Source organism: Haliotis asinina, chromosome 12, assembly GCF_037392515.1.
Source record: "Haliotis asinina isolate JCU_RB_2024 chromosome 12, JCU_Hal_asi_v2, whole genome shotgun sequence".
NCBI classification, from domain to species: Eukaryota; Metazoa; Mollusca; class Gastropoda; order Lepetellida; family Haliotidae; genus Haliotis; species Haliotis asinina.
The window spans coordinates 43,072,869-43,099,810 of record NC_090291.1 but is presented as its reverse complement, the minus strand read 5'-3'; the positions used below and the strand labels follow the sequence as shown (position 1 = coordinate 43,099,810).

The following is a 26,942-nucleotide window of genomic DNA, read 5'->3' as shown; positions in this document are numbered from 1 at the left end:
TATTTTCCAAACCGAACATCTCTCTGTACATTCTTCATGGATAACGACTTCTTTTAGTGTATATGATTTTGTTTGACAACAGTATATGAATCCACACTGAAACGACGCATCAAGTACACAAAAAGAAGTTGTTATCCATACAGAATCTTACTTTCTTGTTACTGGCTATACTTCTAAAATACCCATCAAACAGATCATCTTTCTGTACACATAATGAACCCTCAGCATATCTGCAAATGAAACAGCCAATCGGAAACCGTCGTTACACTTGAGTGCATATCCACCCGCTATGACTGGGTTCGGTCTCCCGCACGCTTCGTTTCGAGGGAAGTGAGCCCAAGTACAAAATATTGCACTTTTGAATCGCGATTGTACGCTTATAATTTTGTTTATTCGTTTTTTTAAAAGCAGCAATGTATATTATATGTCATGAATAAGTGATAAATGTGTTTTAATAATGTTTGATTTTTTGGTTGCATGTGACCTTTAATATAATACATGGTTTCAGCTTGTTTTGATGCTCTATTTACATAAAGTGCTATTTAAACATTCGTTATGGTAAATACGGTGTAGCAATGTGATGAAGAGTATGCGGGTTTTCTTCATCCCATTTCATCTAGCGATGAGAATGGTGGTATCCTCTTTTGGTTCACACCCGGATTGTCGATTGTTTTATCAAATACACAACAGGGCTGTCGAAAAGCAGTGGAGTGTGACAGTGCTCAACACTGTTCTAATGACACCCGGAGCGTCGACTGCCTTGGAGAACTTGTGCCCGAGAATAGCAGAAGACTCGTCTCTACGCTAATTAACGAGCTAAAACACATACACAAAGACATCAATGAAAGAATGAGCAGTGGAACCAATTCCTGAATGATAGTCGTCGCACGAACAGTAGTCGGTAAAGTTGGCGTCATCGTGAATCGAGGGTCTGTGAGCAATGTAAGCAGCATATTGTGACACAGTGGCCACAATAAAGAATAAAGAAGAACTTGACAGAAGGCTTCACCGTCTCAACGAGCAGCTCCAAAGACAAGAGATTTCCGTAATGAGCTGTGCTCATCAGACTGTCTGCCTCGCTCATAGTGACCACATTACTGTACTTTATAACGTATTTGGTTTTCCCTCATGTCCGGAACGTCGAACGCCATAGTGTTGACACCTGATTACCTCCTTACGTAATACCCGAAACATCGAATTTACAAACATTTCAGTTCAATTTTAGACAGCCCAGGCAAGTCGTTTGTTTAAGGAGTAAGAGGATAAGGAGACATGGTCGACTAGATTTCTTTGTTTAACTAATCCCACACGGCCTTCACCAACAGAGGGAATGATTTCTGTTCAGTCATGACATTGCTGTTCTCCATATGTCTCTATTTTCTCCACACATCTCCATGTTGTTGTATATTTGTGTGTTTTGTAACTCTGATTGGGACTGGTGAACAAGCTTTACAGTACCTCACTCATACAGCATATAATACAAAATATAAATGAAGCATGTGTCGTCATCCATATGAACTATCATATAATAACACATGCATACATATCATTACATCAAATACAACTATCATATAAGTAAACATGAAAAATAAAGTTACGGTATGTTGTGTCTGACTAGCTCTTTGTAGAAACACTGAACATTTGTGAGAAGGTTTTTGACAAGTTAATTAGTTTCTGTTAAAAAATTAAAAATCAAGCTTTGTGTTTTATGATAAAATCGTGGACGGATTCAACTATTTTCTGGTTTTCACAGTGAATAAGTTCTTTTCCGTTCACCGAAGTCATCATAGACCACAGTGAGAAAAGGTCGATCTTCAAGCAGTAAGGAAGACCATGATAGCGTATGGAGTACGTGTGTCTTGGTCATCTCCTCCGTTACCCCCTCCCCCGAATCCACACCCCACCAGGGCGTGTAGGGCTTGTCTCGGTGGATAAAAAGGGACTCCTATAACCCCATATACCCCTAATCACAATGCTATAATTTGTCGTTTTTGTGTATCCGGTTAAGTGTATTCTGTAATATTGTATAGTACTGGTGAAGTGTTAATCAAAGCAATATTTTACTTGCTAAACGAACCACATTCTTTGAGAATCAAAATATGTTTTAAGCACATTTCCAAAATTGAAATGCAGCATGCACACAATAACTAAACTGGAAGGAATATCGTGCCGGACAATGTTTTCCAGAGCACACGCACATAAATGTTAATGTCTTTCAAACACTAATATGTGCAGGTCTTGCAAAAGGACAAAGCAGGTATGCTTGACAAAGTTCTTGCAAAGGAGGTTTATACACAACACCAAAACCAACTGGTCAGCTCGACGCCTTATAAAACAATCAATTCGAGATTTCCTTTGAATGTGAGATATTTGGCTGCGCGTCTTGCGCAATCTGTCTTTTTCATCCATATACACTCACGAACACCTGTTCATTTCAAAGCTGGTGTACCCTAATGACCTAATGTGATCCATGGATGAATTTTGTATATGACAAGTAAAATACACTTGAAAGCGGCAGCTGTTTTACTCCAATAAACAAACCAGCGGACGAGACATGACTTTTTCGGCGCAAATTGTCGTAGGCGCTTTGCGGAAATTACGTAAGTGAACGCGGAAGAAACAGAAAGCGTCATCGTTCCGCTCAGTTTCCATTGTCTTTGCCAGTTATGCTGAGATACTCAACAAACTGAGATAAAAGTCAAAATGATGAAAAAGTGGAAATCTGTGTGTGGATTAGAACTTGAAAATCACTCATGAAGTCTTTGACAAAGTAATATCTGTTCAGGTCATGATCATATGGACAAAAACCACGAAAGTTCTATATACAACTTCTTATAAGGTAAGCAGCATTTCGGCGTAGCTGTTAAACTCGTTATCAAGAAAGGGATATCTTACAGGTAGTCCTGTAAGTTAAACCTTTGTTTTAGGTCGAGGTCAAAATCGTTTGGTGTAGTGACAACGGTGTTGTTTTATGGGATTAGACACGGATTTTCTATAAAAAAAAGTAAAATGTGTGTCCTCAGGAAACGAAATAAGACACGTGTACCAGAATGTAAGTGAATCGATGTTAGCGAGTTCAATCAGTGACTTCAGTTAATAAAATGGGCTTTCAATTCACTCCTTCCATTAGTAAAATAGTTATTCAGTTTCTTGATAAAATTGCTTGCAAGGTGAATGTTGAAAATGACAGTTTTCAGGATCATTTTAACAATTTCAGTTATGGCGAATGCGCTCCTATACTTCACTTTTCGTCCTACTTATTTTACGGGAAGATACCTTTGTGTAAACGGTTATATGTTCATTTTGAGAACTGGTAAAAAGGGAGAATATATCTCGTGAAAATGAATTTTGAAAGACTGCAGATCAACAGTTCTAGTTGTCTCAACAACATAATTTCTAAAATACTTAGAGACCACAATCACGAAAGGCAAAGAAAATCTTTTCGAGTGTAGCAAAAATAGTGAAAATTTATTTAAAAAATAGAAAAGTAAACGCAAAGTCAATCTTGATTACATTACGTATTCCTCATGGCCCGATATAATGATTACACATTAATAGTATGGAAACGTTAATCTATACTTTAAACTAATCTCCTCATGTAATCGGGACTGGATTGGCAAGCATAAACATACATATCACTGCCGCTCCATACCAATAATATAATTACATAACATACATGATAACAACACTTCATGTTCCGCTCGTCAAACGTCAGAATAAATCTACAGTTATCAAAGAAGACTAACAGACCCACTGGCAGTAAAAAACAAAACAAAACAAAACAAAAACAAATAAATTAATAAATCCAAATGAATAGATGGAATACTAAAAACCACCAAAATATACACGCCCCCTTTAAAAGGGCAGAGTGCAAAAGTGGCAAACCGGTAAAATATGCCAAGATTCAAACTCAAAACTATACAATCGTATTTTACTCGATAAATCAGAATGGTCTCAATGTCATAATGTAGGTAGTTACAGAATCGAAGCAAAATATTGTACATATATGTATCATGAAATAATAATTTATCAACTGAATAATACATAAAAATACTCTTATGATATGTATAACATCACATTTGAGTAAAAAAATGCATGCGTTGAGCTTGTTCGATGTTTTAAAGATTAATGGAAGAGGTAGAGAAGGACACCCCCACTTGGGAACTTGGGAGCAGAGAGACGCCACGGTTCAGTGGTTACAGCTATAGGGCCTTCTGTGCTCTCTGCTCAATATATTAAGGGTGGTGATGTAGATGAAGGTTACGCAGGAAAAGTAGGTGATGTGGGTATACTACGTCAACAGGCAGCTGTGCAGTCAACCAGATAGTTTGTTGTTTTAACCTGTCTGACAATTGTTACGTCTGACCAGGGAGACAATAACAAGCTGATGTTAACACATGTGATCTAACGATAGTTTTGCGTTCTTTAGCATGTTTTTATTCTTTCATTCATTCACATATGTACTTCTTTCTTTTATTATTCCTTTCTCATTCATTCACATATGCACTTCTTTCTTTTATCATTTCTTTCATTCATTCACATATACTTCTTGCTCTTCATTCATTCATTCATTCATTCATTGTAAGATTTCGACCGATACAGTAAACTGACTGAAGTACTGTTAAACGCAGCCTAAGTTGCGATGGAGACGAATCAGATCACTGTGTGCATTGGAGCATGAGGAGGCGCATACTGGAGTTTGGTCACTCTTGATTAGGGCTTTCACAAATAACTTCAACTTCATAGATATAGGTTGAATTTTGTTATATTTATAGAATACCTAAATTCAAAGGAATCTCAAGGCTTAGTATTCTAAGTGTACTGTATATGTTGCTGGCAGTAAAGCTCTGTGTTCGGGACCCGTGAACATCTGGAGTAGAAGAGGGCTTCAACAACCCATGCTTGCCATAAAATGCGACTATGCTTGTCGTAAGAGGTAACTAACGGGATGGGGTGGTCAGGCTCGCTGACTTTTGCTGACACATGTCATCAGTTCCCAATTGTGCAGGTAGATGTTCATGCTGTTGATCACTGGATTGTCTGATCCAAACTCGATTATCTACAAACCGCCGCCATATTGCTGGGATATTGCTGAGTGCGACATAAAACTAAACTCACGAAATTAAACTGAATTGTCATTAGAATTTCATCTATTTTTAAACCACATGTTTGCAAAATAAAGAAAACGAGCAAACGAAAATATTTTCGTCCACGAGCGAGATTAGTCGAATTAAGACCGGAATGATTTCATTTTTTTTGTCGTGATACTTATAAACACACTTTCATTTATAAATCTACAACCCCCAAGACAATAAAAAAAACTATGAAAATTTATGTGGAAGTCCAGATTCTTGTACTTGTTACAAATTAGCAGAATTAAGTCAAAATGAGTTGGATTTTGTGCCATGATACTTACAAATATATCCTCATTCATTTACAACCTCCAAAACACAGGAAAAGATGTATTTTGAGTAAAAGTAATTATTCTGGCATATTTTTAAAAATCTTCCTGAACTCGCAAAATTAAGTCAAAATGAGTCATGATACTCATAATGGCACTTTCATTCATTTACATCCTCCAAAACATTAGAAAAGATGTATTTGGAGTGAAAAGGAAATATTCTCGCTCATGGGCCCAATGTTTTTCGCCCATGGACGAGATGTTTTTGAAAATCGGTCTCAATTAGCAGAATTAAGTCATAATGAGTTGGATTTTGTGCCATGATACTTACAAATATATCCTAATTCATTTACAACCTCCAAACCACAGGAAAAGATGTATTTTGAGTGAAGGCAAATATTCCAAAATGTCTTTCTCCCATGGGCGAGAGTTTTCAAATTGCTCTCATTTAGAGGAATTAAGTCAAAATGAGTTGAAATTTCTGTCCTGATACTCATAAATGTACTTTCATTCATTTACATCCTCCAAATATTGGAAAAGATGTGTTTGGGGTAAAAGGAAATATTCTCGCCCATGGGCCAAAATGTTTTTCGCCCATGGGTGAGATTTTGTTAAATAGCTCTAAATTAACGGAATTGATTCAAAATGAGTTGCATTTTGTGACATGATACTTACGAACATACTTTCATCCATTCACAACCTCCAAAACATGGGAAAAGGTGTATTTTGAGTAAAAGTAAATATTCTCACCCATGGGCCAAATGGTTTTCGCCCATGGGCGAAGCGTTTTGAAAAATCACTCTTAATTAGCCGAATTAAGTCAAACTAAGCTTAATTTCGTGTCAAGACAATAATAAATACAAGTTCATTCATTGAAAAGCTGCAAAGCCTGGAAAAAAACATGTAGTTTCAATGAAATTAATTATTCTCGTCCATGGGCCAATATGTTTTTCACCCATGGGCGAGATTTTTTAAAATCGCTGTCAGTTAGCAGAGTCAAGTCACAACAAGCTGAAATTTGTGTCATGATACTTATTAACATTTTTTCATTCATTTACAACCTCCAAACATTTATTCTGGATGAAATTAAACACTTTCGCCCATGGGCCTGCCCATGGGCCTACCCACTGGCCATTGTTCGCCCATGGGCGTGCCCATGGGCGAGCGAGTTTAAATTTTGAGTTTTCGAAAATTTTTTTCATTTTTTCATCCTTAGCACATATACATAACAGCTGCCTGTTTAATTTTGCGAAATCCCTTGTGAGAGAGTGGCCACAGTGCTGAGAGTTTCTGGACTTTTGTGAGTCCAGAATTAAATTGTGACGTGTTGGTTGCAAATATGCAGGTATTATACCAGTGTATTGTTATTACTGCCGACCCAAGATGCTTGTAACCACAAGAAACATCTGTTGTTCTCCCACTTCTACCGCAACGATAACCTTGCACACATCACTTGTGTTTATACCAGTTGGCTTCCCGATTCAAGCTAATCACTGCACGGGTGGTGAAACCACTTCTCACCCACCCCCCCACCCCCCCCCCCCCCCCCCCCCCAACCCTCCAACCCTCACCCAGCGCTGGGGAAGCGTTTGAACTCCGATTACGTGTTTTTTTTAACCGCGTTATTTTTCAACTTTATAACTATAATTTGCATTTTTGATAATTTGCTACCGAACTGAATCAGAATCTGCAAAGAACTCTTTTGTGTTATATGTGGCCTTGAACCTGTTTGTTTGCTTCCGGGAGATATTGTTTCGAGAGCATTCTACAGTTTTGGCATGGCAGTAAGTGCTCGTACGTTCGGAAAACGACTGAAATTGTATATAAATGCTAGCTGCTGTGTTGTGAGCGACACAGATTCACATTCATTCACTGGAGTTACGTTGCCAACGTTTTGTGCTTATCTGCCAACGCCTGATCTACTGTTGTCAGACCGCTCACTGTGATCATTCTGCACGACTTTCTCTGTCACACCAAGACTTTGGTGAGTTTGCTATACTATATATTTTGTGACCCATTGCCTTAGATTTTGTCTCACTTGTATTGTTTTTGAAATCGATATTGTTATATTGACTTGTGACTTTGTATAACTTGCTCTCTCATTGCCTCAATACAAGATTTGAATCTATTAAACTTGTCTTTTTTCTGTATTGCTGGTTGACAGGGGTTTTTCTTACATTGTTTGTCACGGTAAATTCTTAATCGTAACACTAGCTCATCCGGAACCAAAGTAACACGTGACTATCAACGAAAATGTTTCAAGTTTATATGGAGAAACAAACCAGGTGAAGTTAAACATGATCAAGTTATAACTTTATGTCATATTAAAGATGGCCGTCTGAACGTACGGAATAGAAAGGAGGTGTGCAGGGTATATGACGGTGTCGGTTACAAGACGTTTTTGCATGAAGCATTCTAACTGCAGCAGCCTATTTCCCTAAATCTAAGAAACGTGTTCACGTTTTTCGTTTGACTTACAGAATGCTTGGTGGGACATATTGTCTAGACATGGGGTAATAGACTGGGAACATTACCTCCAAAGTAATGTGCACCGGTTTTATTAAAACATGTTAATAGATTGAAATAACAAATTATACACGCTGGATGGAAAACGGCATACTATTTACAAATGACTTTCTCAATGACGCTAGCAAATTTCTATCTCATGATAAAACCACATTTAATCTAAAACTAATTTATATTTTAGTGTCGTTAAAGCTTTCTTACACGCAAACAAATCAATTTCCATCACCAAAAGGGTGTGCCCAGTACAATCATACGTCTTCAACCGTTTGACAAGACAAACAACTGGTTGTCAAGTGTATTATAGGGCTGTAGTAACAAAAAAAAATCGCTATTTACCACTGCATGGAATGGAACGTTATATTAGAAAATGAAATTGCAAACTGACACAGATCCTTGTTATAAGTATAACATATACCCTTTCGTTGTACATATGACACAGATCTCTAATGGTTTCACAACAAATTGATACATGTAGTTATTGAGCAAATTCTGTAGATACACCCTACCTCGTTTATGATTGTAGCATGTTACCCCTATATGGGAGAAAATCCAAGACTTGCTATTGATGACCTGGATTTAAATTTGAATTTAACAAGATAACATATTCGTCTTGGATTTCGTCGTAAACACAACGCCCCAATTTATTTATCCTCATCATGTTCGAAACTATTCCTTTTGATTGTAAAACATCCGAAAATATTACAAATTTCAGTTCATGATGGAAAAGCTTACACAATATTACAATGTAACCAAATACGTAGCTATGTTATGCGACGCTTGTTATACATTCTGGCTGTCATGTCACAACCTGTTCAACGATTGATCTATTTTGTATTGTCGTTGTTACACGCTGTGCATAACTAAACACAACTTGATCCTTTTATCTTCACCCTGCATACTGGAATTATGTGCAACTTAAAAATGGTATGAAAAATAAAAAAAAAGTTCTACACAATTCTTTTATTTTTACATGGAACTCTCATTGTCACGATATGGTTAAAATACTACCCGTGTGTAGTATAATATTTTAGTTAAAATATTTTAGACTTTGTTACCAATTATTACATGGCTGACAAATTGTCGATGTGACGTAAAATTTTAACTCACATACTCACATACTCACATACTCACTCTTACACTGACGACCTTGAAGTCATTCCGTGAAAGACACAATTGCTCTTTGTCAAGTCATTTCCCCAAATCAGTGACACGTCCATTGGACTTGACACACGAAATTTCTTCATCTGAAACGAGGCAGAGTGGGTAAGGTAAGACAAGAACAAGAAATGAGTGAAAAACAAACAAAAAGCCAAGTAACATTTGCTCAGGCGCAGTTTTAGAGGGTAGTACATGAGGAGAATCTCAAGAGGGACATAGAATTTCGTAGCCTCCCTAGTAGTAATTTTTTTTGACGCTATTTTCTGTTAGTATGACGTACTGGGCTGACGAAAAGGCATGTAATACTAACAGGTTGTGGTATCAGTCTTTTTACAGGCTATTGTATGTGGTAGGTGTCTGCGGTCATTTTCGTCAGATTTGGTTTGCTGCCGGACGAAACTTCAAAGTTATTCATGGATGGTTTTACTACTGTCAATCTGATCACTTTCATTTTGACTTAAGTGTATTGCTAAAGACGAAGAAATCATTTCAATGACATATTCTTGTTTTGGAAAAAAATTCAAAATGGCCGGTATATTGTCATTTTTCCTTCTAGGCACTTAAATGTACACCCGTATTCCCATATACATCCACAGTTGATGTCATTTCGTGGTACCGTAACGTTTTTGCAGCTTATTCATTGAGACAGGGATTGTTTTCGACTTCAAAGAAATGTGTGGTGGTGACTTACTTGTTGAAAGTGAACACTATTGGAAGTAAAATCAGGATTTTTTAATTTTTTCTTTACCTCTAGAGAGACGGTATGTTATTTGGATTTTTTACATATTACTGAGAATTCAAAATGGCTGCATATACATAATTTATATAGTGGAAGACTAAATATAGTTTTGGAATAGAAGTAAACGTCTGTGACATTGTCAGTGAAAGCGTCACACTGCTAATTTTTTGATGAAATAACATCATCCAAAAGTGTTTGAAAGCTATGCTTCATGGCCGACAACTTCCTCTAAGCTCTGATTGTAGCTAAACAAACTGTTCTATCAGATAACTCTCAATCACTTTTGATGCATTCAGATGGTTACAGTTAGCCTCATTTTCACTTTCCTTCATGTCATCCTACCGGCAACAAATTGTTCAAGCAACAATCACCTGTCATACAGAAAGATGTGCCTGTGTGCACACCAGATCAGTCCGTCTGCACTGACATTTATCTCTCCGCTGGCATGCTTGAGAGAAGTCCCACTTGCTGTCTGAACTGAGCTGATAATGAAACTATCTAGCCTAACGGCACACTTTGCTGAATGAATTATTCTTAATAAAACCATAAACAGATATTTATTATTATATATTTCAGTATATATTTATTATATGAATGTAATATAGATCTTACAATCGAATATAAATGAATGTTAATGAATATCTATGAGAAAACACAAAACGATATATGATCCCCTTGTAGTCATTATTGTCAAAAAGCAGCTCTCTGCATAATTATCTCGGCTATAGCTAATAGACAGATAGATCTGATAAGGGTTTTATTGAAGGTAGTCTGTTTAAAATCATTGGAACTTAACATGTCGGATTCGATTCATTCATTTTGAATGCGTACTTATTACATGGATCGTGGCCGTTTGTCAGTTACCTCGGCAGGACAGACTAATTATGTGAGAAAGGTCTTATTACACACTACAACACCTGTCCCATTGTTATAGAAACATTACCTTTCATGTCGTCTTTTTGTTCAATTAGTGTGTACGTTAAATGTTATTGTCACCTTTGCTCAGTTAAAGCATGTTTATTGCTTTGAAGAATGAATCAGAATCCCAAATTATCTGTATAATGTCAGACACACAGCACCCATTTCCATAATCATAGAAAGGTGTCATTTCATGAAGGTTGTGTGCATCAGGAGCGTTCTTTAATGCCTTGTTTGGTTTACAGAATCAGCAATGCGACGAACTACTTCTAACGAAAAGCCAGAATATCAAGCTGACGAAAACAAATAAGAGACACATAATAATAATATATATTGGTCTCAGGTTTTTGGTGGAACATAACGGTAACCTAAACAGCAAATTATACAGTGACAGTTTAAATGTTACTTCCATATGTAATCATATTACATGAATGATCTGTGGGATGGTGTAAAGCCACGAGTCCATGCAGGTAGCAAAGTAATGTAATGGTTCCTAGTATGGTGATCTACCTTCTGTTGATGACAATCTATAGCCCATGGTTTTACTGTATTGTCCTCTTTTAATAACGTCTGTTACCTTTACATGCTATTTTTATATTCATATAATTATGTGATCCTCGAGCATTTTACTGTCCATTGTCGACGGGTTTTACTCTTCAAAGAGTTTTCATTTTTTATGGAATAAACTGGTTTCGTCACGATATGTTTAAGGTTATTGAGTGTGGCATTAAATATCATTCATGAATGAATGATCTACATACCAGTCTGTATCATTCATTTTCGAGACACCGTTCGGGTTGTGTTGTCCCTGTCTTCTAGACAACTACCAGAATCGTCGTCAGTTTTACTGTCATTCTTGTTCCTTGAAACATGACGTAATTGCATGAGCTCTGTCTCAGTCAGGTATGTTATCCTTATCAGTGTTGGACCTTGTAGGTTTCTTGTTAAAGAATGAAGCAGATTGTTGTAAGCTCTTTGACACGGAACCGGTTGTTTTTAGTGATTTTTGTTTTAATGCTGCTTAGGTCACGCGACCAAGTGATTGGTGACCTCTTATTCGAGTGAGTGAGTGAGTTTAGTTTTACGTCGCACTTAGCAATATTCCAGCTATATGGCGACGGTCTGTAGATAATCGAGCATGGACCAGACAATCCAGTGATCAACAACATGAACATCGATCTGCGCAATTGGGAACCGATGACATGCGTCAACCAAGTCAGCCAGTCTCACCACCCGATCCCGTTAGTTGCCTCTTACGACAAGCATAGTCGCCTTTTATGACAAGCATGGGTTGCTGAAGGCCTATTCTACCCCGGGACCTTCACGGGTCACCTCTTATTCGAGGATATTGTTTATTCAAACAGTATTATGTGGACGTCACAAAATGCCATGATCGGGAAATATATGAATTGCAGTATGTTTCATGCTAACGACGCGGGTCGGTGGATTAGTTTAGTGGTTATAGCGATCGCTTGTCACGCTGAAGACTCGGGTTCCTATCATCACATGGTCACACTGTGTTAGCGCATTCCTGGTGTTGTTATTGTTATGAAAACAAACATGTCTCTATTTCGATCGTCGACCATCATTTGTGAAAAGAAACCCTGTAAACAAAACAAAAGGAAATTAAAAACACATAAAAATCAAAACAATGCTTCTGTACTGATTGGACATGCATGTCGTTGTTTGTACTCTAATCTGTGGTGATTGGGCATGCGAGTCATGTTCTTTGTGCTCTATTTTGCGGTGACTGGACATGTATGTCACGGCGTTTGCCTCTTTGGATGTGACTCGGAACTTCACGTGGTTTATTCGTCAGTGCAGGGATAAGGTAAGGGTGGTGTTTCCTCTTTCTTTTATGTGATGCTAACCACCATGAACCTGCTCTTCTGGGGCATGTTTTTTCCATTACATTTCTTCCGCGTCGGCCAGGGACAGAATGTATCAACAACACCCCATTGCTGGTCGTCAGAGGCGACGACATTGGGCAACCTCTTTGCTGTGGAATGCGCCCCTGTGTCTGTGGAGGGAAGGATTCTGGTAGATGAGGAAGGAGCCTGGAACCGTGTTTCTTTTTGCCCAACACACAACTTTTTTCTTGACTTCACATAGACGGGTCTTAGAACTGGCCTGGTTCTATCAATTGGTTGGTCGTGCTGTGTCCTGTACATGTTAAATGTATTTGTGTGGTTGTCAGAAATGTAATTTTGGGGTTTGGCAAAATTAATAGACAAGCAATTTCATTTATTTTAACTTAATGTATTGCTCAGCGCTTCATGCTAGAAGGCGGAGGCTCATGTACCAATCTTGCTATGTTGACCTCCAAATTCGGTATGTATCCATTTTCTTGTCACGGGCCGAACTTTCCTGGCATATATTGTGGTATGCAAATACTACTTTGTGCGTCGTACTCGCTTGAATATACCAACACTGTATCCCTGACGTTTGCATGATGGATATCTGATACAGATAAACACCGTCCTTGTTGAAACTCCATAGCAGGCGGGTAGTACGGTTGTCGAACATTTTCTTTCATCATTGCACACAATCATACTAGGTCAAATCCACTTCATCAGTTCAATCTTCTTCAGACTCTCGGGTACGATTTCTTGCTATTGAAATTAAAGGTCATTCTCCCGTTAAATTAAAACCGTGCGCCACATCGAAGGCAGTTGATAGTTATTCTGGAGAGGTGACGCATAACATCCACCGGCCTGGCTCCCAGCTTGTAGAATGTGTCAGAAAGCAATAATTACTCAGTTTATTGTCAGTCATTCAATTTGGCAATACTAAGGTTGTTGTCATTTAACACAAAACTCACAAATCCCACCGAGGCATTGTACGTGACAGGACTCGTTCCTTTTCTGACATGTGGCAGCAGGATTTAAGTGAAGAATTTAAAAACAATCAAGAAGTGTCTTCGGTGATACGTTTTACCAGAAACTAGTTTAATTTTACGCCCCACGCAGCAATATTCAAGGTATATGTCGGCGGTCTGTAAATAGTGATCGAGTTTGAACCAGACAATCCAGTGATCAACAGCACGAGCATCGATTTACGCAATGGGAACCAATGACATGTGTCGACCAAGTCAGCGAGCCTGACCACCTGACCTCGTTAGTCGCCTCTTACGACACGCATAGTCGCCTTTTGTGACAAGCATGGGTTGCGAAAGACCTGTCCTACCCCGAATCTTCACGGGTCTTTTACCGGAAAGAGAATGAGTGAGTGAGTTTAGTTTTACGCTGCACTCAGCAATATACAAGTCATATGGCGGCGTAAAATAATCAAGTCTGGACCGGACAATCCAGTGATCAACAACATGAACATCGATCTGCGCAATGGGGAACCGATGACATGTGTCGACCAAGTCAGCAAGCCTGACCAACTCATCCCGTTAGTCGCCTCTTACGACACGCATAGTCGCCTTTTGTGACAAGCATGGGTTGCGAAAGACCTGTCCTACCCCGAATCTTCACGGGTCTTTTACCGGAAAGAGAATGAGTGAGTGAGTGAGTTTAGTTTTACGCTGCACTCAGCAATATACAAGTCATATGGCGGCGTAAAATAATCAAGTCTGGACCGGACAATCCAGTGATCAACAACATGAACATCGATCTGCGCAATGGGGAACCGATGACATGTGTCGACCAAGTCAGCAAGCCTGACCACCTCATTCCGTTAGTCGCCTCTTACGACAAGCACAGTCGCCTTTTATGGCAAGCACGGGTCCCAGACAGAGAGAAGCATCGTCTGAACCAACTAATACATACCTGTTTACATTTGCCAGGTTTGCGGCAGTCAACATATGGTTTCATCTAAATTCTTAATGGAACGAACCTGAAGTCATAAAAACACAAATGTGAAAAAAATCCATTTCATTTGGAGAAGCCAGAAACCTCTTGACTTCTAACATAGCTGTTCCATCAACTTTGAATTCTGCTGCTGCATTTCCTAAACAGCTCAAACCTCATCTTTTGCATGTCAGACAGTCTGGACACGGATAAACTCTGAAGAACCAGTTACTTATTACAGAGATTCACACTGCCGACAGTCAAACATTGATATCAACTCTACTTCTCAAGCAAAACGTCAGACTTCATCCCAACTAGTCTTGGAGCTAACATTAAATCTAAAAAGCACAAAACGGGAAAGAAAAGGCGAAACAAACATATAGCAATCGAACAGAAATCTTGCTCTTTCAGGGTATTTGGTTCCCACGGTCCATAGCATGGTGATCTACTTTCAGCTGTTGACGATCTTTTGCCCATTTTTATACTGTCGTGTAAGAATTTGAAATCTAATTTTAAAGAGATGCTAATTCTTAATACTGTAATTGTCTAGTCGGTCCATTTTTTTGTATAATTATGTTTTACGTGTATTTATTTTGTTTCCGTCTCGATGTGGCTGAAATATTTGCTTCATTTTCCTCTGGCTTGTTCTGCCTAGGTGGCCATGTTTTGATCAGTCGGCAATTTTTATGACCGCAGTTTGCCTGGTTGGCCATATTTGCTGAGCTATGCCTGACATATCGATGTGCACAAACAATAGTGTTACATTCACTCTTTGCACATCAGACAATTTGTCAATACACTCTTTCATTTCTACCACTTCTGCATATGAGTAAACATAAAACAAGATATGTATAAATCAACATAATAATTCAGAGGGGATCTTCCAGGGGAATCCACTGATTCCACTGTTCTTCCATTAATATGAATTATAGACTAAAACTACAGTTGCAATCAACGGGTGATGCCAAGTACTGTCATTAGTTACCCGCGTTGTGTTCGACAACTGTTTTCATGATCTTTCCAGTGACATTACACACACGTGAAATGTTTTCTCATAGGTACACAGTTCTCCGGAAACCACTTCACACAAATAACAATCACTGTAGATTCCTATTGTGCAGTTCACTAAAGCTGCCCACTTTTGTACCACGCTCGGAGTCAGGTTTCCATTTCTTCGGCCCTGTATTACACAATCCAATTTCGGATATAGATTGCCTATTACAGGTGAGTCATCTTCTAAGCCGTCCAGGGTAACCGTGGTCTTGAGAGGTGCAGAAGGCATTGTTGCTCCTCGCCTTCAGTATTAAGTGACACCATCTCCAACTAACGCGCCGCCAAGTCAGTGTTCTTATCCCTTTTGCATTTGGGTAGCCACGGTTTCATTAATCTCTTTTCTAAGATGATTGGGTGAAAGATCAAAGGTGCCGACAATATTTTATCAGACGATAATGTGCACTTTTTTGCATTACGTCACAATGTGTTGACGTCACTGCGCCATTCCAGTCTGTCCCCTCATAATCGAACGTTTTTGCATTACGTCACAATGTAACCAACGTCACGATGGATGTCAGTTGCCATTGCCTCGTACAGCCTCCCACAGTAAGCTGCTTCGTCGCATCCCGTTTCTTGGTTTGCATTTGCATCACACAGCTAACATCACATTTTGAAAACATTACGTTTATTTTGTCCGAAGGATAAAATGTCTCATAGTGCGACTCAACATTTTACAGAGACACGGTAATGTTTGCTGTTTACATTCCCACAATGCAATCGTGGAATGTGGCATGACTCGTCAGCTTCAGCTGAATGTACTGATCTAAACTTTCGTTGGTAGTAGAAATGAGACAGGCATATTTCCTTGATTTAAGAGAATCACAGATGACATTAAAATGATCTAGAGGAGATATTTAAGTTGAACATAAACCGCTACCAAACTGTTCATCATTTGTTTTTCTAGTAACGTTTGTCTTAACGTAGGGGGCTGACACGTCAAGAGAACAGCGCGTCAGTTAGCCCTGTGAGAGGATTTAATTTAGGTCACAGACACCGTCGTTTGTTTTCTGCCATAGATTAATCGAAATTAGGCTTAGAAATGATTAAATATGGCAAGAGAAATAGAGATCGTTCTACCGCCATGTGTAGTGTAATAAAGCACACTTTCGCCCTGAACTATTACATCGTTAAAGTACTCGGACACATGGTGGTAGAACGAACTGTATTTCTTAAATATATACAACCGTGCAAAGTATGATTACAACAGTAAGAACAATTTACGGTCTCATCATTGACATCTATAGTTTTCAGATTACATAATTGTGCGATCAAGTGGCACATGGAAATGCTCTCTGTTCGTTTCATTTTGGTGTATAGTTTCATATCAGAACAAAGGGTTCGCATAGTAATATTTCTCATAGTAACTATTCAGTTAGTAGCTATTAGATATTCTGCTGTCGCTATCGGTAAAATGGCATAAGGCATCACTTTTGTTGGACATATCTGCTCGACCACATCTACATTATTCGGGAAACCTGCAGTTTACGGGTCCCTGCCTTCGACAGTCACCCGGAAGTAGAAGTGTATTCTATAGTAACGAAGAGCGAAAGGATTGTATGATAGTTATTTTGTGGAGTTCATCGTGAGGTAAAAATATTTACGTTGTTCTGATGATCCTTTTGTTACATTTCTTACGTTTATCCGCCGTGCGTTTCTCCCCAAAAACCCATGCATACTTTAAAATGATTGAAATTGAAAATAGAAAAAAATGGTGTTCAGGATTCGGATGAATTGAATTCAAGCGGAGGTTTGTTCTTGCAATGTCGCGAATGTAAGTGAAGCGTTTTGATATTAGTAAGTGAGTGAGTGAGTTTGGTTTTACGCCGCTTTTAGCAATATTCCAGAGATATCACGGCGGGGGACACCAGAAAATGGGCCTCACACATTGTACCCATGTGGGGAATCGAACCCGTATCTTCGGCGTGACGAGCGAACGCTTTAATCACTAGGCTACCCCACCGCCCCCGTTTTGATATTAGACATCAGATACACTTACCTCTTTATGTTTATTAGGAATAGAAAAGAAATGATAAGTAATATGTAAAAATAGTGTAGGGGGTTAATGTAGGGGGCACCTGCCCCCCTAAAACCCCCCATTCTGTTGAAATATGAGATTTTAAAAAATCATACATTCGGTTAGCATTGGGAAATTGTATATCGTGATCTTAAAAAAAACGAATAAACACTGCAATTGACAATACCATGAAATAATACTGACCCTAAAATAATGTTGAGGAATGAAGGTCTTGAGTTGATTCTCAATTATAAACCAAGGGTAATTTAATAGGTCAAACAAGGCCATAAAACAGCGGTAGTTATTCGCCGGAGTAAACAAAAACTGGCGTCAGCGTTACTGCTCGCTTCGATGTAAATATTGCTTCTGCGCATTCCTGTCACGTACACTTCCGGTGACCCATAAAGTGCAGTTTACCCTATTTTTCATAATCTGAGCCACTATTTAAAGCTGACTCAAGTTAATTGGGTATGAGGGATTTTGGATGTGGCAATATCCCGTTAAAGGCTGGTGCATGTTTCGACCTCTGAGCTCCTTAATAATTAAATGCGTAATTAGTACATTCAGCATTTACATCAACACATGATTTTCCAAGCAATACTTCGCGACCATACTACTCATTTCTTCAAGCCTGTTAAACAACGCTTGAGTCTCCATGGGTGGGGGTATGTTATAACTGCCTTTTGTATTTAACAAAGGAAGCGGAGTAATTATCAAAATTTTATCACCATCAAATACTGTGGTGCACATCGATGTTTATAGAAATGCCATTAATCTCTTTTGGTTCTGTCAGCTAACTTTAATTTTGATGGTAGTTAGACCTTCACCTCGTTGCAAAGGGCCAGTATACACATTGACTTGGAGTAATAGTACTTGGGGACAAATGTTCCAGTGCTAACATATTTAGTAGCGACTGGAGGTGTTCCACAATTGAAATGAATGTTTGTAACATTTGTCTTGTTTCTTCAATTATCAATTCAAACTACAAATATGTTTTTGTTGCCCATTCTAACCTCGCTATTCCTTCATCCATGTCGTTTGTAACATTAACAATAGATTCCTCCCTTGTACCCATGTTGTCAATGGCTGCATTAATAGCATGTCTGTTATATGAAATTTTTACTCTTGATGTGTTGAGAATCGACAATCTATCCTGTTCTGTATGAGCTAATCCCATTTGATTGTCCACTATTTTCGTAATATTCGTTTCATTTGATGTATTCAAATCTGCATCAGATACCACGCCAACAGGAAACCTAGTGCCTTCCCGGGAAACAGTGATAGCTTCTGTCTGGTGTGCAAACGACTTAATTCTGCAAGGTTATCACTCATTCCTTTAGCCTTAAACTTCACCCCACCGCTTCATCATGTAGTTTTGAAAACAAACCCATGACGACTGTCACCCTGTCAGACTGATAGCGACCCAGTAATATCTGAACAGTCAGTATGACCCGTTCAAGGTCAGTTTGTTATAAAATGTGTGTAATGGGCAAAGTTTGTGATGAATGTGGCTAACCACTTAAACCTGATTATTGTGACTTCATTAAGCTTTTGAAAAAGAACATTTTCAATGTCGATGATTTGAAACGGGAAAACATTTCTACAATCAGCAGATGGACTACAGTGGCTACAGGTACTGTACAATCCTTCACTGAAATCATCTGCCAAGCTGATTATGTACTTATTACAAGAGAGGGAAGTACAGGGAGGGTATGGTGCTCACAGATCTAAACTTATCTTAGGGTAACGTGGGCTACCTGTTCCTTGAAGGGGGGGGGGGGGGGGGGGGTTCTCTTTTTGTAACCATGATGACGCATTTTGACATGTACCCATAGAGGTTCTTGTATGTATTGTGCCAATAATATGTTGATTTCATGGCGTCGAACGTTGTCTGTGCCCATGTGTCCGTTCTTGTCATGATACTGTTGTATTACCAGGTCATTTGACAAAGTGTTATGTATGCATTCTGAATTTAGAAGTATATTGTCGATGTCATTTAAAAATCTTAACTCACTCACTCATATCTTTTTTGGGGGGATGGTATATTTTTCTGTGTTTCCATAGACATGTATTCAAATACTTCAGTTTTCAAGCTGAACAATATTTAGCAATGGAATTAGTATTTCTACTACTACTACTACTTAGTTTGCAAATCTGCAGGAATGAGACCAGTGCATATTACTGCAGACTCAAGATGAGTGTAATCACAAGAAACATCTCTTGTTCTCCATCTTCGACTGTAACGATAATTCTTGCACGCATCACTTGCTGTGGTTTATGAGTCGCGTTCCAGATTCAAGCCTAATCGTTGTGCATGCACTGTGGGCACGGCGCTGCACAGCTGGTGAAACCAAATTTAGTGAATCGAAGTTGAACTATTTCGCGTGGTTTTTTTGATCGCGTTATTTTCCAATGTGGAATTTGCATTTTTTAATAATTTGTTATAGTATGCCTATACCAAAAGGAATCAGAATCTGCAAATCTGTGTTTTGCGTTGCATGTGACCTTTAAGATCCGATGTTAGAATCTGTCTTCTCGTGAAAGGCGACTAACTGGATCGGTTGGTCAGGATCCCTAACTTGGTTTACGCATGTCATCGTGTCCGATTTTGGACATGTATGTCACGGCGTTGGCTCTTTGGATGTGACTCGGAACTTCACGTGGTTTATTCGTCAGTGCAGAGATAAGGTAAGGGTGGTGTTTCCTCTTTCTTTTATGTAATGCTAACCACCATGAACCTGCTCTTCTGGGGCATGTTTTTTCCATTACATTTCTCCCGCGTCGGCTAGGGACAGAATGTATCGACAACACCCCATTGCTGGTCGTCAGAGGCGACGACATTGGGCAAACTCTTTGCTGTGGAATGCGTCCCTGTGTCTGTGGAGGGAGGGATTCTGGTAGAAGGAGCCTGGAACCGTGTTTCTTTTTGCCCAACACACAACTTTTTTCTTGACTTCACATAGACGGGTCTTAGAACTGGCCTGGTTCTATCAATCGATTGGTCGTGCTGTGTCCTGTAGATGTTAAATGTATTTGTGTGGTTGTCAGAAATGTAATTTTGGGGTTTGGCAAAATTAATAGACAAGCAATTTCATTTATTTTAACTTAATGTATTGCTCAGCGCTTCATGCTAGAAGGCGGAGGCTCATGTACCAATCTTGCTATGTTGACCTCCAAATTCGGTATGTATCCATTTTCTTGTCACGGGCCGAACTTTCCTGGCATATATTGTGGTATGCAAATACTACTTTGTGCGTCGTACTCGCTTGAATATACCAACACTGTATCCCTGACGTTTGCATGATGGATATCTGATACAGATAAACACCGTCCTTGTTGAAACTCCATGGCAGGCGGGTAGTACGGTTGTCGAACATTTTCTTTCATCATGGCACACAATCATACTAGGTCAAATCCACTTCATCAGTTCAATCTTCTTCAGATTCTGAGTCTCGGGTACGATTTCTTGTTATTGAAATTAAAGGTCATTCTCCCGTTAAATTAAAACCGTGCACCACATCGAAGGCAGTTGATAGTTATTCTGGAGAGGTGACGAGTAACATCCGTCTTCTGTCTGGCTCTAAGCTTGTAGAATGTGTCAGAAAGCAATAATCAGTCAATTTATTGTCAGTCATTCAATTTGGCAATACTAAGGTTGTTGTCATTTAACACAAAACTCTCAAATCCTACCGGGGCATTGTACGGGACAGGACTCGTTCCTTGTCTGACATGTGGCAGCAGGATTTAAGTGAAGAATTTAAAAACAATCAAGAAGTGTCTTCGGTGATACGTTTTACCAGAAAGTGAGTTTAATTTTACGCTCCACTTAGCAATATTCAAGGTATATGGCGGCAATCTGTAAATACTGATCGAGTTTGAACCAGACAATCCAGTGATCAACAGCACGAGCATCGATTTACGCAATGGGAACCAATGACATGTATCAAGCAAATCAGCGAGCCTGACCACGCGACCTCGTTAGTCGCCTCTTACGACACGCATAGTCGCCTTTTGTGACAAGCATGGGTTGCGAAAGAGCCTGTCCTACCCCGAATCTTCACGGGTCTTTTACCGGAAAGAGAATGAGTGAGTGAGTTTAGTTTTACGCTGCACTCAGCAATATACAAGTCATATGGCGGCGTAAAATAATCAAGTCTGGACCGGACAATCCAGTGATCAACAACATGAACATCGATCTGCGCAATGGGGAACCGATGACATGTGTCGACCAAGTCAGCAAGCCTGACCACGTCATCCCGTTAGTCGCCTCTTACGACAAGCACAGTCGCCTTTTATGGCAAGCACGGGTCCCAGAAAGAGGGAGGTATCGTCTGAACCAACTAATACATACCTGTTTACATTTGCCAGGTTTGCGGCAGTCAACATATGGGTTCATCTAAATTCTTAATGGAACGAACCTGAAGTCATAAAAACACAAATGTGAAAAAAATCCATTTCATTTGGAGAAGCCAGAAAGCTCTTGACTTCTCACATAGCTGTTCCATCAATTTTGAATTCTGCTGCTGCATTTCCTAAACAGCTCAAACCTCATCTTTTGCATGTCAGACAGTCTGGACACGGATAAACTCTGAAGAACCAGTTACTTATTACAGAGATTCACATTACCGACAGTCAAACATTGACATCACCTCTGCTTCTCAAGCAAAACGCCAGACGTCATCCCAACTAGTGTTGGAGCTAACATTAAATCTAAAAAGCACAAAACGGGAAAGAAAAGGCGAAATAAACATATAGCAATCGGACAGAAATCTTGCTCTTTCAGGGGTGTTTGGTCCCCACAGTCCATAGCATGGTGATCTAATTTCAGCTGTTTATATATATATATATACTTTACGTGTATTTATTTTGTTTCCGTCTCGATATGGCTGAAATATTTGTTTCATTTTCCTCTGGCTTGTTCTGCCCAGGTGGCCATGTTTTGATCAGTCGGCAATTTTTATGGCCGCAATTTGCCTGGTTGGCCATATTTGCTGAGCTATGCGTGACAGATCGATGTGAACAAACAATAGTGTTACATTCACTCTTTGCACATCAGACAATTTGTCAATACACTCTTTCATTTCTACCACTTCTGCATATGAGTAAACATAAAACAAGATATGTATAAATCAACATAATAATTCAGAGGGGATCTTCCAGGGGAATCCACTGATTCCACTGTTCTTCCATTAATATGAATTATAGACTAAAACTACAGTTGCAATCAACGGGTGATGCCAAGTACTGTCATTACTTACCCGCGTTGTGTTCGACAACTGTTTTCATGATCTTTCCAGTGACATCACACACACATGCAATGTTTTCTCATAGGTACACAGTTCTCCGGAAACCACTTCACACAAATCACAATCACTGTAGATTCCCTGTACCACGCTCGGAGTCAGATTTCCATTTCTTCGGCCCTGTATTACACCATCCAATTTCGGATATACATTGCCTATTACAGGTGAGTCATCTTCTAGGCCGTCCAGGGTCTTCGTGGTCTTGAGAGGTGCAGAAGGTATCGTTGCTCCTCGCCTTCAGTATCAAGTGACACCATCTCCAACTAACGCATCGCAAAGTCAGTGTTCTTATCCCTTTTGCATTTGGGTAGCCACGGTTTCATTAATCATTAATAAAGATCAAAGGTGCCGACAATATTTTATCTGACGATAATGTGCACTTTTTGCATTACGTCACAATGTGTTGACGTCACTGCGCCATTTCAGTCTGTCCCCTCATAATCGAACTTTTTTGCATTATGTCACAATGTAACCAACGTCACGATGGATGTCAGTTGCCGTCGTCTCGTACAGCCTCCCACAGTAAACTGCTTCGTCACATCCCGTTTCTTGGTTCGCATTTGCATCACACAGATAATTGTGCGATCAAGTGGCACATGGAAATGCTCTCTGTTCGTTTCATTTTGGTGTATAGTTTCATATCAGAACAAAGGGTTCGCATAGTAATATTTCTCATAGTAACTATTCAGTTAGTAGCTATTAGATATTCTGCTGTCGCTATCGGTAAAATGGCATAAGGCATCACTTTTGTTGGACATATCTGCTCGACCACATCTACATTATTCGGGAAACCTGCAGTTTACGGGTCCCTGCCTTCGACAGTCACCCGGAAGTAGAAGTGTATTCTATAGTAACGAAGAGCGAAAGGATTGTATGATAGTTATTTTGTGGAGTTCATCGTGAGGTAAAACTATTTACGTTGTTCTGATGATCCTTTTGTTACATTTCTTACGTTTATCCGCCGTGCGTTTCTCCCCAAAAACCCATGCATACTTTAAAATGATTGAAATTGAAAATAGAAAAAAATGGTGTTCAGGATTCGGATGAATTGAATTCAAGCGGAGGTTTGTTCTTGCAATGTCGCGAATGTAAGTGAAGCGTTTTGATATTAGTAAGTGAGTGAGTGAGTTTGGTTTTACGCCGCTTTTAGCAATATTCCAGAGATATCACGGCGGGGGACACCAGAAAATGGGCCTCACACATTGTACCCATGTGGGGAATCGAACCCGTATCTTCGGCGTGACGAGCGAACGCTTTAATCACTAGGCTACCCCACCGCCCCCGTTTTGATATTAGACATCAGATACACTTACCTCTTTATGTTTATTAGGAATAGAAAAGAAATGACAAGGAATATGTAAAAATAGTGTAGGGGGCTAATGTAGGGGTCACCTGCCCCCCTAAAACCCCCCATTCTGTTGAAATATGAAATTTTAAAAAATCATACATTCGGTTAGCACTGGGAAATTGTATATCGTGATCTTAAAAAAATGAATAAACACTGCAATTGACAATACCATGAAATAATACTGACCCTAAAATAATGTTGAGGAATGAAGGTCTTGAGCTGATTCTCAGTTATAAACCAAGGGTAATTTAATAGGTCAAACAAGGCCATAAAACAGCGGTAGTTATTCGCCGGAGTAAACAAAAAATGGCGTCAGCGTTACTGCTCGCTTCGATGTAAATATTGCTTCTGCGCATTCCTGTCACGTACACTTCCGGTGACCCATAAAGTGCAGTTTACCCTATTTTTCATAATCTGAGCCACTATTTAAAGCTGACTCAAGTTAATTGGGTATGAGGGATTTTGGATGTGGCAATATCCCGTTAAAGGCTGGTGCATGTTTCGACCTCTGAGCTCCTTAATAATTAAATGCGTAATTAGTACATTCAGCATTTACATCAACACATGATTTTCCAAGCAATGCTTCGCGACCATACTACTCATTTCTTCAAGCCTGTTAAACAACGCTTGAGTCTCCATGAGTCCAGGTATGTTATAACTGCCTTTTGTATTTAACAAAGGAAGCGGAGTAATTATCAAAATTTTATCACCATCAAATACTGTGGTGCACATCGATGTTTATAGAAATGCCATTAATCTCTTTTGGTTCTGTCAGCTAACTTTAATTTTGATGGTAGTTAGACCTTCACCTCGTTGCAAAGGGCCAGTATACACATTGACTTGGAGTAATAGTACTTGGGGACAAATGTTCCAGTGCTAACAAATTTAGTAGCAACTGGAGGTGTTCCACATTTGAAATGAATGTTTGTAACATATATCTTCAATTATCAATTCAAACTACAAATATGTTTTTGTTGCCCATTCTAACCTCGCTATTCCTTCATCCATGTCGTTTGTAACATTAACAATAGATTCCTCCCTTGTACCCATGTTGTCAATGGCTGCATTAATAGCATGTCCGTTATATGAAATGTTTCCTCTTGATGTGTTAGGAATCGACAATCTATCCTGTTCTGTATGAGCTAATCCCATTTGATTGTCCACTATTTTCGTAATATCCGTTTCATTTGATGTATTCAAATCTGCATCAGATACCACGCCAACAGGAAACCTAGTGCCTTCCCGGGAAACAGTGACAGCTTCTGTCTGGTGTGCAAACGACTTAATTCTGCAAGGTTATCACTCATTCCTTTTAGCCTTGAATTTAACCCCACCGCTTCATCATGTAGTTTTGAAAACAAACCCATGACGACTGTCACCCTGTCAGACTGATAGCGACCCAGTAATATCTGAACAGTCAGTATGACCCGTTCAAGGTCAGTTTGTTATAAAATGTGTGTAATGGGCAAAGTTTGTGATGAATGTGGCTAACCACTTAAACCTGATTATTGTGACTTCATTAAGCTTTTGAAAAAGAACATTTTCAATGTCGATGATTTGAAACGGGAAAACATTTCTACAATCAGCAGATGGACTACAGTGGCTACAGGTACTGTACAATCCTTCACTGAAATCATCTGATAAGCTGATTATGTACTTATTACAAGAGAGGGAAGTACAGGGAGGGTATGGTGCTCACAGATCTAAACTTATCTTAGGGTAACGTGGGCTACCTGTTCCTTGAAGGGGGGGGGGTTTCTCTTTTTGTAACCATGATGACGCATTTTGACATGTACCCATAGAGGTTCTTGTATGTATTGTGCCAATAATATGTTGATTTCATGACGTCGAACGTTGTCTGTGCCCATGTGTCCGTTCTTGTCATGATACTGTTGTATTACCAGGTCATTTGACAGGGCGTTATGTATGCATTCTGAATTTAGAAGTATATTGTCGATGTCATTTAAAAATCTTAACTCACTCACTCATATCGTTTTAGGGGGGATGGTATATTTTTCTGTGTTTCCATAGACATGTATTCAAACACTTCAGTTTTCAAGCTGAACAATATTTAGCAATGGAATTAGTATTTCTAATGCTAACCCTTCTTGAAAACTTAGTTTGCAAATCTGCAGGTATGAGACCAGTGTATATTACTGCAGACTCAAGATGAGTGTAATCACAAGAAACATCTCTTGTTCTCCATCTTCGACTGTAACGATAATCCTTGCACGCATCACTTGCTGTGTTTTATGAGTCGCGTTCCAGATTCAAGCCTAATCGTTGTGCATGCGCTATGGGCACGGCGCTGCACAGCTGGTGAAACCAAATTTAGTGAATCGAAGTTGAACTCCTATTTCGCGTGGTTTTTTTGATCGCGTTATTTTCCAATATGGAATTTGCATTTTTTGATAATTTGTTATAGTACGCCTATACCAAAAGGAATCAGAATCTGCAAATCTGTGTTTTGCGTTGAATGTGACCTTTAAGATCCGATGTTAGAATCTGTCTTCTCGTGAAAGGCGACTAACTGGATCGGTTGGTCAGGCTCCCTAACTTGGTTTACACATGTCATCGTGTCCGATTGAGCAATGCTAATGATGCTTTTGATCACTGGAAATCTGGCCCAGACTCGACTATTTACAGACTTTATACAGATACAAACACAAAGATGTATGGGTGGTGACA

At 39.2% G+C, this 26,942-nt stretch overlaps 1 protein-coding gene across 3 annotated transcripts in view; it reads left to right on the top strand.

Moving 5' to 3' along the window:
- The first annotated feature begins 20,083 nt into the window (after positions 1 to 20,083).
- The window catches only part of LOC137258089 (sodium- and chloride-dependent glycine transporter 2-like), a 33,653-nt gene continuing 26,794 nt past the window's right edge, over positions 20,084 to 26,942 (top strand). The window contains exon 1 of one of the 3 annotated variants that reach the window (XM_067795646.1): positions 20,084 to 20,291. The gene's annotated coding sequence lies outside the window, so the exon portion shown is untranslated. Of the gene's footprint in view, positions 20,292 to 25,655; positions 25,864 to 26,942 lie in introns of those variants that run through there. The other 2 variants (XM_067795645.1, XM_067795644.1) reach the window with 2 other exon arrangements.